Source organism: Carassius auratus, unplaced genomic scaffold, assembly GCF_003368295.1.
Source record: "Carassius auratus strain Wakin unplaced genomic scaffold, ASM336829v1 scaf_tig00045489, whole genome shotgun sequence".
Classification (NCBI taxonomy): domain Eukaryota; kingdom Metazoa; phylum Chordata; class Actinopteri; order Cypriniformes; family Cyprinidae; genus Carassius; species Carassius auratus.
The window spans coordinates 1-12268 of NW_020526906.1; positions in this window are offsets into that span (position 1 = coordinate 1).

Here is a 12268-nt window from a genome sequence, read left to right on the forward strand (position 1 = left end):
ACCCTAACCTAACCCTAACCCTAACTCTAACCCTAACCTCTAACCCTCTAACCCTAACCCTAACCCTAACCCTAATCTAACCTAACCCTAACCCTAACCCTAACCTAACCCTAACTCTAACTCTAACCTAACCCTAACCCTAACCTAACCCTAACCCTAACTCTAACCCTAACCTAACCCTAACCCTAACCCTAACCCTAACCCTAACCCTAACCCTAACTCTAACCCTAACCCTAACCCTAATCTAACCCTAACCCTAACCCTAACCCTAACCCTAACCTAACCCTAACCCTAACCCTAACCCTAACCCTAACCCTAACCCTAACTCTAACCCTAACCCTAACCCTAACCCTAACTCTAACTCTAACCTAACTCTAACTCTAACTCTAACCCTAACCCTACTCTAATCTAACCCTAACCCTAACCCTAACCCTAACTCTAACTCTAACTCTAACCTAACTCTAAACCCTAACCTACCCTAACCCTAACCTAACCTAACCTAACCCTAACCCTAACCCTAACCCTAACCCTAACCTAACCCTAAACCCTAACCTAACCCTAACCTAACCCTAACCCTAACCTAACCCTAACCCTAACCCTAACCCTAACCTAACCCTAACCCTAACCCTAACCCTAACCCTAACCCTAACCCTAACCCTAACCCTCTAACCCTAACCCTAACCCTAATCCAACCCTAACCCTAACCCTAACCCTAACTCTAACCCTAACCCTAACTCTAACCCTAACCCTAACCTAACCCTAACTCTAACCCTAACCCTAACCCTAACCCTAACCTAACCCTAACTCTAACCCTAACCTAACCCTAACCCTAACCCTAACTCTAACCCTAACCCTAACCTCTAACCCTAACCCTAACCCTAACCCTAACCCTAACCCTAACCCTAACCCTAACCTAACCCTAATCCTAACCCTAACTCTAAACCCTAACTCTCTAACCCTAACTAACCCTAACCCTAACTCTAACCCTAACCCTAACTCTAACCCTAGCGAAACTCACCCTAACCCTAGCACAGCGAAACTCAACCCTAACCCTAGCAAAGCGAAACTCAACCCTAACCCTAGCAAGGCGAAACTCAACCCTAGCACTGCGAAACTCAAGTAAGGGTGCAGTACCATATCTCGGCCCCTGGAGGAGCTAGAGCGATGAAACCAAGTGCAATCGACTGGGCGTCCTCTAATTAGTATAGACACCAAATTTCAGACCTCTAACTGCAAAACAACTGGGGGTGCAAATACCATATCTCAGCACCTGGTGGCGCTAGAGCTACCAAACTAAGTGCAAACGATCGGGCGCCCTCTAAATAGTATATATACCGAATTTCAGCCCTCTAGGACCTATAGAAACGAAGTGCACCCCACCGTAATAGGGGGGTGCAATTTCGCATTTTACCCTATATACCTAACCCTAACTCTAACCCTAACCTAACCCTAACTCTAACCTAACCCTAACTCTAACCCTAACCCTAACCCTCCTAAACCCTAACCCTAACCCTAACTCTAACCCTAACCCTAACCCTTCTAACCTAACCCTGAGCTAAAAACTCCACCCTGACCTTAACCCTCATGGGATGAGGGCCGGGATAGCCCTGAACTTAACCCCACCCTAAACTTAACCCTCATAGGTGATGGGCGGGGATAGCCCTGAGCTTCCCTCCACCCTAAACTTAACCCTTATGGGATGATGGGCGGGGATAGCTCTGAACTTACCTCCACCCTGACCTTAGCCCTCATGGGATGGTGGGCAGGAATAGCCCTGAACCTACCTCCGCCCTGACCTTAACCCTCATAGGGATGATGGGCCAGGAAATAGCCCTAAACTGATCAGCACTCTAATTTGAACCCTGGTGGTTTTGAACTGACCCACACTCTAACCCTAGATTGAAGGCGCGGGGATTGGTCCTGAACTCACCCACACCTTAACCCTCGTAGAAGGAGTTTTAACCTGGATAAAGGCGAGGAACAGGAGGTACCCCTGGGGTGATTGACACTCTAATTGTAGTCTGGGTAAGGGATAGGGGAGGAAACAACCCCTAAAAGTTATTGGTCTCTAGGCGGTGCTGGGAGAAGATTCGTGTAAGCCTGGATGGCTTGGTGGTAGAGTGATGGCCTTTGGTGTAGGGGACCGGGGTTCGAGTCCCGCTCGGTGCAGGTTTTCTTGGGGGCTGGTCAGTTGATCCGCTGGTGGTTGGGTCCGAAGGTGATAAAAAGAACGAAATGACGGGAGAGTCGGGCGAAAGGAGGTGGTTTCGCGAGGATCTTTATTGTCCCGGGTTAGGGAGTCACCACGAACGAGGTGACCGGGGGAATGTAAAAGCAGGTGCAGAAAAGGTACAAGGGATAGCAACGGCGGAAAATTCGAGAGGAACGATTATCCTGGTAAGGATTATTTCTGTTTTACAATGTATGGACTTTGTGGAGGGGTGGGCTGGTAGAAGCTTGGTGTGCAGAAATGCGCATCCGCCAGTCTCACTCCCTCGGCCTGACGGGATTGGGCCTTTTGTATCAGGTGACCCGGATACCTTGCGGTGTTAACGAAGGGTCACTTGCACGGTGAGTATCCAGCCTCCCTGGGTCCACTTGGACAGCACGCAGGGCAGGTGGCCTGGGGCTAACAGGCCTTAATTGGAGCCCAGTCTTCTATGGGGAGGAATACATTTTGCTCGGTACACGGATTGCACCAGGTGTGGGGAGGGAGGATGTAGAGGGGGATAGGGCTAGTGGAAGAGTCCAGTTCAGGATTTTCTTGCCTTGGTTTGTAAAGTGGGTTCAGGCAGCCGGGGTGGTTGTTCGAGAGTTATCGGGATCCCAACAGTGGCATTGCGGATCCGGTCAAGGTCGCATTAGCCAATTGACTATGAGACACACGCCGAGGTCTGATCACCCTGGGCGGGTCGCCCCGGTGGAGGGTGTCTAGCGTTTAAAGAACCGAAACACCTGAGGATCCTGGGGTACGCTATTGATAATGTGTCTTAAACATTTCTCCCGATGCTTGCTCTGGGGAGACTAGGAAAGGCCGACGGGGCCCAAGTTGAGCGAAACCTTAGGAACGGGGGTCGGGTGACTACGGGGAACGGCGTTGCCGGATGGTCAGGTGCTTTTCAGAGGGGAGTCTGGATCGGATAAACGGAAGGCGCCTCCCGGTGGGGAGACACAGATGGATAGAGTTGGTAAGGGCTTCGGGTATTCGTCGGTGCCGGGGGTTAATAAACCGGGGCATGTGAAGCCGGATGGGTCCCATGGGCTCGAGCCGTCGTCCGGTCTGCAAGATGGGATCTGAGTGGGCTGGAGATGGGGAGAGCATCGGGGGCAGTGTTGGACAGGGGTGGATGAACCGGGAGGTCTGTGGAGGACGCGGGCTAGGGTCAGGTTAGGCTTTTTCTCAGGAAACTTATGCGCCCAGTTGGGGGTGGGAACTCAGGTTCTGAATTATTGGGGGGCCCACAAAATTCCCTCGGACGGGGAGCCGGTATAAGCTAACGAGCGTCGGCCAGTGCCTTTTTCCTCAGCTCCCTATTCCAAACCTTTGAGGGACGTGCGCCCCATTGGGGGGAGCTGTTGTAATATGTACACAGTATATCCCGTCAGGGTGTCACTGTTGTGCTTTATGGAAAAAAGATTATCGCCGGAGCCATCGGACGTGCTATACGGGACATCCACAGGCTGGTGGGTGCGGGCTCCCCGCTGCTCTTCTGGGCTCACCGGGTAGGGGGTGTGATGCCGGGCCGGGATTACTCGTCCTGGGCCTCCGGGCTCGGGCCGGGTTCGCCGGTTCGGAGTTGGCTTGGTCAGGGGCCTTGCACTCTCTGCACCCAGGGAGCTGGTACTACTTATGAGGTCTGACAATGAAAGGAAGGATCCAGGGGGTGATGGGAGGGAGGGTCATGGAGGTAGGGTGCTTTGTCGAGGACAAAATAATATTTTTTTTGCTCCCTCCCTCGTCCCCTTGGGCCCTGAGCCCCGGGGGAAGAGGAAGGGGGAGCAGACCGGGCCCGGACAGGCCCCTAGGGGGGAGGCGTGGCCCGGATAGGTCTATCCTCTCCTGGTCTGCGGATTTAAATAATATAGTTCCCGGGGGGGCTGAAGTGGTGGGAGTATGTTTATGTGTTTAGTGTGGAACAAGGTCTCTGGCATTAATAATTAAAAGTGTTCTGATGGTTATCTTTTTAGATATTGGCCATAATGGGTCAGGAACAAGGGCTGAGAAGGAACTTCTATAGGTTCATTAAAATATGCCATCGTTACCAGATACCCCGGGGGGCGGACAAACATAAACAAAAACAAGTATCTGTGGACTTAAAACGGATCATGGGTAGTAGGCCAGGGAGGGATTTCTCTTACCGGTATTGGAGGGGGGCGTGGCGAGTAGCAATGAGGTGGGCTAGGAAGGATATAAGATCCCTTGGGGAGTCAACGTTGGCCTTGGCAACAAAGGAGGTGGATGCGCTTATGAGGGAATGGGAGAAGGAATCGAGGGCAGGACAGGGGGGACCAGAAAGGGTTGCCCCGGGGTCACCCGGATTGATTTCGGGGAAGGCGGTGGAAATGGAGGAGGGTGAACTGGTTTTGGCAGCACCCCGGGAGCCTCAGAGGGGGGTGTTTGGTAGGATAACTCCCGAACGAAGGGAAGGGGAGTTCCCGGTGCGGGGTGTGGAGGTGGAACTGGAGGTTGGCCAGGAGAAGGGGAAGGGTGTGTCCCTGAGCCTATATGAGAGGCATGAATGTAAGGGTAGTAAGTATGTTGATTGGAGTTTGGCCCCGAGTAGATCCTTTGTGATCATGGGGGACTTAAACGTGGAGCGTTTTGGGTCCATAGATAATGCAGAGGTGGAGGTCCATTGCTACCCAGGGGGTAACTTGGCCCAGGCTTACAATATCATTAGATATAAGACCCCAGTGTCAGCCGGAGTGCAGCATGTGATTTTGTCTTTTGGGTTGGAGAATAGGGAGCAGGGGTGTTTAAGGATCATAAAAAAAATGATCCGGCGGTTGCTGGCGGCGGCTGCACTGAAATTTCCCAATGCAGTGGTGTATATCCCAAAGATAAATTATCACAAGGGGTTGTGGAAATACCAGGTGAGGAACCTGCAAATGATAAATAGGTGTATTGAGGAATCTGGGCACAGTATTCCATTGTTGCCTTGGGAATTGTTCGAGACGGGGGATGATAAGATTAGTTGGGAACCACAAACTGCCAGGGCAATATGCACTCATTGGTTGGAACACTTGAAATTGGGAACGAACGGGCCAACAGACAGGGGCACGATAGGGGAATCATCTGTCTTGAATCTGTCCCGAACCTTCCGGCTGTCTTCAGCAGCAGAGGCAGTTCTGGATAGAAGTTTAACATTTATTCCATCGCACTTGGTTAAACCAATTGAGAGGAATCGAGTACTGGCAGATTTAGGCCAGTTTTTTCTAAGGATGAAGAGGGCGGTGTTCTTTGGCCCGGATGGAGGGCTGGGACAGGCAAAACCATTTTGTGCACGGTCCAATTGGACCCCTCCGCCCCAACATTTACCAAGGGAATTATGGGATTTTTTTGAGAAATGTGGAGAGGATATGGCCGAGGTAGTTGGGGGAGTTCGTGATGTTACTCCTAATTTAACAAGGGAAGAAATACAGGCATTGGAGGACTTGTCTCAGAGAAGGGATATTGTCATTAAGCCGGCAGATAAGGGCGGGGCCATAGTGATAATGGATAGACCTCAATATGTTGAAGAGGGATTAAGGCAGCTGGGAGATGGGAGCTTTTACTCCAGGTTGGAATCCCTAGTATTCCAGGACTCGATTCCTCAGATTGAACGGATAGTGGATTCCCTGGTGGAGGGAAAATATATTTGCCGACGGCAGGCAGAATACTTAGTAGGGGAACCAAATCCGAGACCAAGAAGGTTTTACCTCTTACCGAAGGTTCATAAGCCCAAGGATAAATGGCCAACCCCTTGGATGCCTCCGGGCAGGCCAATAGTCGCGGACTGTGGTAGTGAAAGTTATCGGGTAGCAGAATTTATTGACTTCTATTTGAAGCCGTTGTCCACTAAACATCCCAGTTATGTAAGGGACACTTATGATTTCTTGGAAAAGGTTGGGAGCCTTGTAATTCCCGCAGGGGCATTTTTGTTTTCACTGGATGTGGAGAGTTTGTACACAAATATTGAAATTCCCTTAGGTTTGAGGGCGGTGCGGGAGTGTTTTGCCCAATTCCCGGATGAATCACGACCGGATGGGGCTATTTTGGAATTGTTGGAATTGAGTTTGACCCGGAATGATTTTGAATTTGAGGGTCATTTTTATTTGCAGACAAAAGGGACAGCTATGGGCAAGAGGTTTGCACCAGCGTATGCAAATATATATATGGCCCAATGGGAACAGTCGGTGTTCGCACTTTGTGCTAAATTACCCCTAGGTTATCTCCGATATTTGGATGATATATGGGGGGTATGGCAGCATGGGCATCAGGACTTTCAGGATTTCTTGGGGAAGTTGAACTCCCATCATGCTTCCATCAAGGTGAAAGCTGTATGGAATGACAGACAGGTGGATTTTCTGGATACAACAGTTTACAAGGGCCCGGGGTTTGAGGCCTCCGGAAAGCTGGATGCTAGGGTTTTCTTTAAGGAAACAGATACGCATGCACTATTGCATTTTCGGAGTTATCATCCCCGTCACATGTTCCGAGGTATAGTGCGGGCACAATTGTTGAGGTTCAGCAGGATTTGCACCAGAAGGGAGGAATTTCAGAGGGCCAAGCAGATTTTGTTCAGGGCCCTACGGAGGAGGGGATATTCAAGGGCATGGTTACGAGGAATGGGTAGGGAGCATGAGAGGGCAAAGGGGAGTGGGTTCACTTCGCCTGACCCAGGGGGAAAGGTTATGGTCCCGGCCATATTCACGTTTTCACCAGGAGCAAAAGGAATGATGGGTAAGCTGAGGAAGAATTTCTTTGAGATTCTGTGCGGTACCACAGCAGGAGAGGGGGTGGAAATATTGACGGTGTATAGGAGAAATGCAAATCTCAGGGACTTGTTGGTACATAGCCGCATCCCACGAATGGGGAGAAGATTAAAAGGGGCTAGGGAGCCACGGACCCTCAAGTTTTGGGGGAAACAGGAAGCGGTCCATTTGCCTAGGATTAATTTGGCCACAAAGAATTGCGTCTATGTGATTCAGTGTGCCAGGTGTGGCAAGCAATATGTGGGTCAAACCATGAGAACGATTAGACAGAGGCTGAACCAACATAGAACCCAGATAAGAGCGGGCATGGTCCAGAAAGGAACCAGGCCAATAATTGAACATTTTGGAAGGCATGGGTTGAGGAGTGTGTGGGTTCAGGGGTTGGAGCATAATCATAGGTGGACAACCAAACAACGGTTATATAATGAGTATGTTTGGATTAGGAGATTAAATACGGGCGCTCCGAATGGTTTGAATGGCCTAGGGCGGGGAAAGGGACATGGGGATGCTGCTGGTTAATTTGGGGTCGGGACGGGGATGACATTGGACAGGGGAGGTCACCCCCGGGAAAAGAAAGGAGTATAAACCTTTTTAGAAGGATGATTAAAAAAAGGGAGAGGAGATATGATGTTCCAGGGAACAGAACAAAATTGATTTTTGTTACAATCCTGGGTTCTGATGCTCCCTGTATAAAGTAATTTAGGAACCTGATAAGGGACGTAACCCCAGTTGTTTTAAACGGGTGGTACCTCAGAGTAGGAGAGGTGTGAAGTAGCCCCAAGTTGAGCTAGGGTCAATCAGTTGAACGGAGGTGAGAGTGAGCTCCGAACCCTAACCCACACCCTAAACTTAACCCTTACAGGATGATGGGCAGAAATAGCCCTGAACTAAACTCCACCCTAAAAACTTAAACCCACATAGTATGATGGGCGGAAATAGCCCTGAGCCTTCCTCTACCCTGAGTTTAACCCTTATAGGATGGTGGGCAGGAAATAGCCCTGAACCTACCTCCACCCTAAATTTAACCCTCATAGGATGATGGGCGGGAATAGCCCTGTATTTACCTCCATCCTAACCTTAACCGTCACAAGATGATGGGCGAAAACTGCCCTGAGCTAAAACTCCACCCTGACCTTAACCCTCATGGGATGAGGGGCCGGGATAGCCCTGAACTTAACCCCACCCTAAACTTAACCCTCATAGGGTGATGGGCGGGGATAGCCCTGAGCTTCCCTCCACCCTAAACTTAACCCTTATGGGATGATGGGCGGGGATAGCTCTGAACTTACCTCCACCCTGACCTTAGCCCTCATGGGATGGTGGGCAGGAATAGCCCTGAACCTACCTCCGCCCTGACCTTAACCCTCATAGGATGATGGGCAGGAAATAGCCCTAAACTGATCAGCACTCTAATTTGAACCCTGGTGGTTTTGAACTGACCCACACTCTAACCCTAGATTGAAGGGCGGGGATTGGTCCTGAACTCACCCACACCTTAACCCTCGTAGAAGGAGTTTTAACCTGGATAAAGGCGAGGACAGGAGGTACCCCTGGGGGTGATTGACACTCTAATTGTAGTCTGGGTAAGGGATAGGGGAGGAAACAACCCCTAAAAGTTATTGGTCTCTAGGCGGTGCTGGGAGAAGATTCGTGTAAGCCTGGATGGCTTGGTGGTAGAGTGATGGCCTTTGGTGTAGGGGACCGGGGTTCGAGTCCCGCTCGGTGCAGGTTTTCTTGGGGGCTGGTCAGTTGATCCGCTGGTGGTTGGGTCCGAAGGTGATAAAAAGAACGAAATGACGGGAGAGTCGGGCGAAAGGAGGTGGTTTCGCGAGGATCTTTATTGTCCCGGGTTAGGGAGTCACCACGAACGAGGTGACCGGGGGAATGTAAAAGCAGGTGCAGAAAAGGTACAAGGGATAGCAACGGCGGAAAATTCGAGAGGAACGATTATCCTGGTAAGGATTATTTCTGTTTTACAATGTATGGACTTTGTGGAGGGGTGGGCTGGTAGAAGCTTGGTGTGCAGAAATGCGCATCCGCCAGTCTCACTCCCTCGGCCTGACGGGATTGGGCCTTTTGTATCAGGTGACCCGGATACCTTGCGGTGTTAACGAAGGGTCACTTGCACGGTGAGTATCCAGCCTCCCTGGGTCCACTTGGACAGCACGCAGGGCAGGTGGCCTGGGGCTAACAGGCCTTAATTGGAGCCCAGTCTTCTATGGGGAGGAATACATTTTGCTCGGTACACGGATTGCACCAGGTGTGGGGAGGGAGGATGTAGAGGGGATAGGGCTAGTGGAAGAGTCCAGTTCAGGATTTTCTTGCCTTGGTTTGTAAAGTGGGTTCAGGCAGCCGGGGGTGGTTGTTCGAGAGTTATCGGGATCCCAACAGTGGCATTGCGGATCCGGTCAAGGTCGCATTAGCCAATTGGACTATGAGACACACGCCGAGGTCTGATCACCCTGGGCGGGTCGCCCCGGTGGAGGGTGTCTAGCGTTTAAAGAACCGAAACACCTGAGGATCCTGGGGTACGCTATTGATAATGTGTCTTAAACATTTCTCCCGATGCTTGCTCTGGGGAGACTAGGAAAGGCCGACGGGGCCCAAGTTGAGCGAAACCTTAGGAACGGGGGTCGGGTGACTACGGGGAACGGCGTTGCCGGATGGTCAGGTGCTTTTCAGAGGGGAGTCTGGATCGGAGAAACGGAAGGCGCCTCCCAGTGGGGAGACACAGATGGATAGAGTTGGTAAGGGCTTCGGGTATTCGTCGGTACCGGGGGTTAATAAACCGGGGCATGTGAAGCCGGATGGGTCCCATGGGCTCGAGCCGTCGTCCGGTCTGCAAGATGGGATCTGAGTGGGCTGGAGATGGGGAGAGCATCGGGGGCAGTGTTGGACAGGGGTGGATGAACCGGGAGGTCTGTGGAGGACGCGGGCTAGGGTCAGTTTAGGCTTTTTCTCAGGAAACTTATGCGCCCAGTTGGGGGTGGGAACTCAGGTTCTGAATTATTGGGGGGCCCACAAAATTCCCTCGGACGGGGAGCCGGTATAAGCTAACGAGCGTCGGCCAGTGCCTTTTTCCTCAGCTCCCTATTCCAAACCTTTGAGGGACGTGCGCCCCATTGGGGGGAGCTGTTGTAATTTCTACTAACCCACCAAAAAACACTAAGTCCAACCCACCCAAAAACACTTAGTCCAACCCATCTAATTAAGCCACCCCCGCCCCGCCCCCTCCAAAAAAAAAAAAAAAACACACCTGTATAGAGAAACTCAACCCTAGGGCTGGAACTGCGAAACTCAACCCTAGGGCTGGAACTGCGAAACTCAACCCTAGGGCTGGAAATGCGAAAATCAACCCTAACCCTAGCACAGCGAAACTCAACCCTAACCCTGGAACTGCGAAACTCAACCCTAACCCTGGAACTGCGAAACTCAACCCTAACCCTGGAACTGCGAAACTCAACCCTAGCACTGCGAAACTCAAGTAAGGGTGCAGTACCATATCTCGGCCCCTGGAGGAGCTAGAGCGATGAAACCAAGTGCAATCGACTGGGCGTCCTCTACTTAGTATACACACCAAATTTCAGACCTCTAGGTGCAAAACAACTGGGGGTGCAATACCACATCTCAGCACCTGGTGGCGCTAGAGCTACCAAACTAAGTGCAAACGATCGGGCGCCCTCTAAATAGTATATATACCGAATTTCAGCCCTCTAGGACCTATAGAAACGAAGTGCACCCCACCCTATAGGGGGGTGCAATTTCGCATTTTACCCTATATACCTAACCCTAACTAACCCTAACTCTAACCCTAACCTAACCCTAACCCTAACCCTAACCCTAACCTAACTCTAACCCTAACTCTAACCTAACCCTAACCTCTAACCCTAACCTAACCCTAACTAACCCTAACCCTAACTCTAACCCTAACCTAACCCTAACCTAACCCTAACCCTAACCCTCAGGGTCCTATCCTGGGAAAACTCTCCTTTTTCCTAACCCTAACCCTAACCCTAACTCTAACCCTAAGAACGATTTCCTCCATCCATACAGATGTCGAGTTTTTTCAAAGATGTACTGCACCACACAACACCTAACCTTAACACCCATTTTGTTGTGCAAACCTAGTGGAAATAACCACAAATATTTTAGCCCCATTTTGGATTTTTTTGCATTGACTCATGGACTCGGTCTGGCTTGGATCGGTCTTTAGTGGTCAGTGGACGGATGGACCGTGCACAACCAGGTTCAGACCTCAGGTCTGGACCTTGGACGTTTCATTCCCCTAACCAGCCAGTGCCTTCGTCTCTGAGCTTTGGGCTGGTCCTTGTCGGGCCTTGTTTTAGTGAGTTGATGTGAAATATCAGTACAACAAAATGGTAAACCACACCAAAATGGATCATGACGCCCCAAAAAGTGCCGATATTTAGTGTTAGAACGTGTGTGTGTGCAGACACGCCCCCTCAGAAACAGTATAAATAAGACTGAGTGACTGGAACCTTTCATTTTGTGTTCGAGCTAGCCTGAAGAAGGAAAATAAATTCCGAAACGTCGCGATAAGGCTTGAACAGTCCACTTTAAGGCCTCCATCAGTGTGGTGTATGATGTAGAGAGCCACAGAAATTTTCTAGAAGGTTCCAAAAATTGTTTTCTCCATCCAGACGATGTTGAGATCTCTTGAAGTCACAGAAACGTATTCCTCCATCCAAAACGATGTTGAGTTGTGTATAGTTAAATTACTGATTACTCTCTTGGGGGTTTAGAACGATTTCCTCCATCCATACAGATGTCGAGTTTTTTCAAAGATGTACTGCACCACACAACACCTAACCTTAACACCCATTTTGTTGTGCAAACCTAGTGGAAATAACCACAAATATTTTAGCCCCATTTTGGATTTTTTTGCATTGACTCATGGACTCGGTCTGGCTTGGATCGGTCTTTAGTGGTCAGTGGACGGATGGACCGTGCACAACCAGGTTCAGACCTCAGGTCTGGACCTTGGACGTTTCATTCCCCTAACCCTACCCTAACCCTAACTCTAGGTTAGGTAGGAGTTAGGGTTAGAGTTAGGTTAGGGTTAGGGTTAGGGTTAGAGTTAGGGTTAGGGTATGAGTTAGGGGTAGGGGTAGGGTTAGGGGTAGGGGTAGGGTTAGGAGTAGGCCCAGGCATAGGCTTAAGGGTATGGGTAGGGGCATGGTAGGGTTAGGGTTAGGGTTCAAATGCCAAACTTTACAGTTGGAAAAACATTTACTGCTTTATGCAAAAATTATTTCAGTCTATATAGCTAATT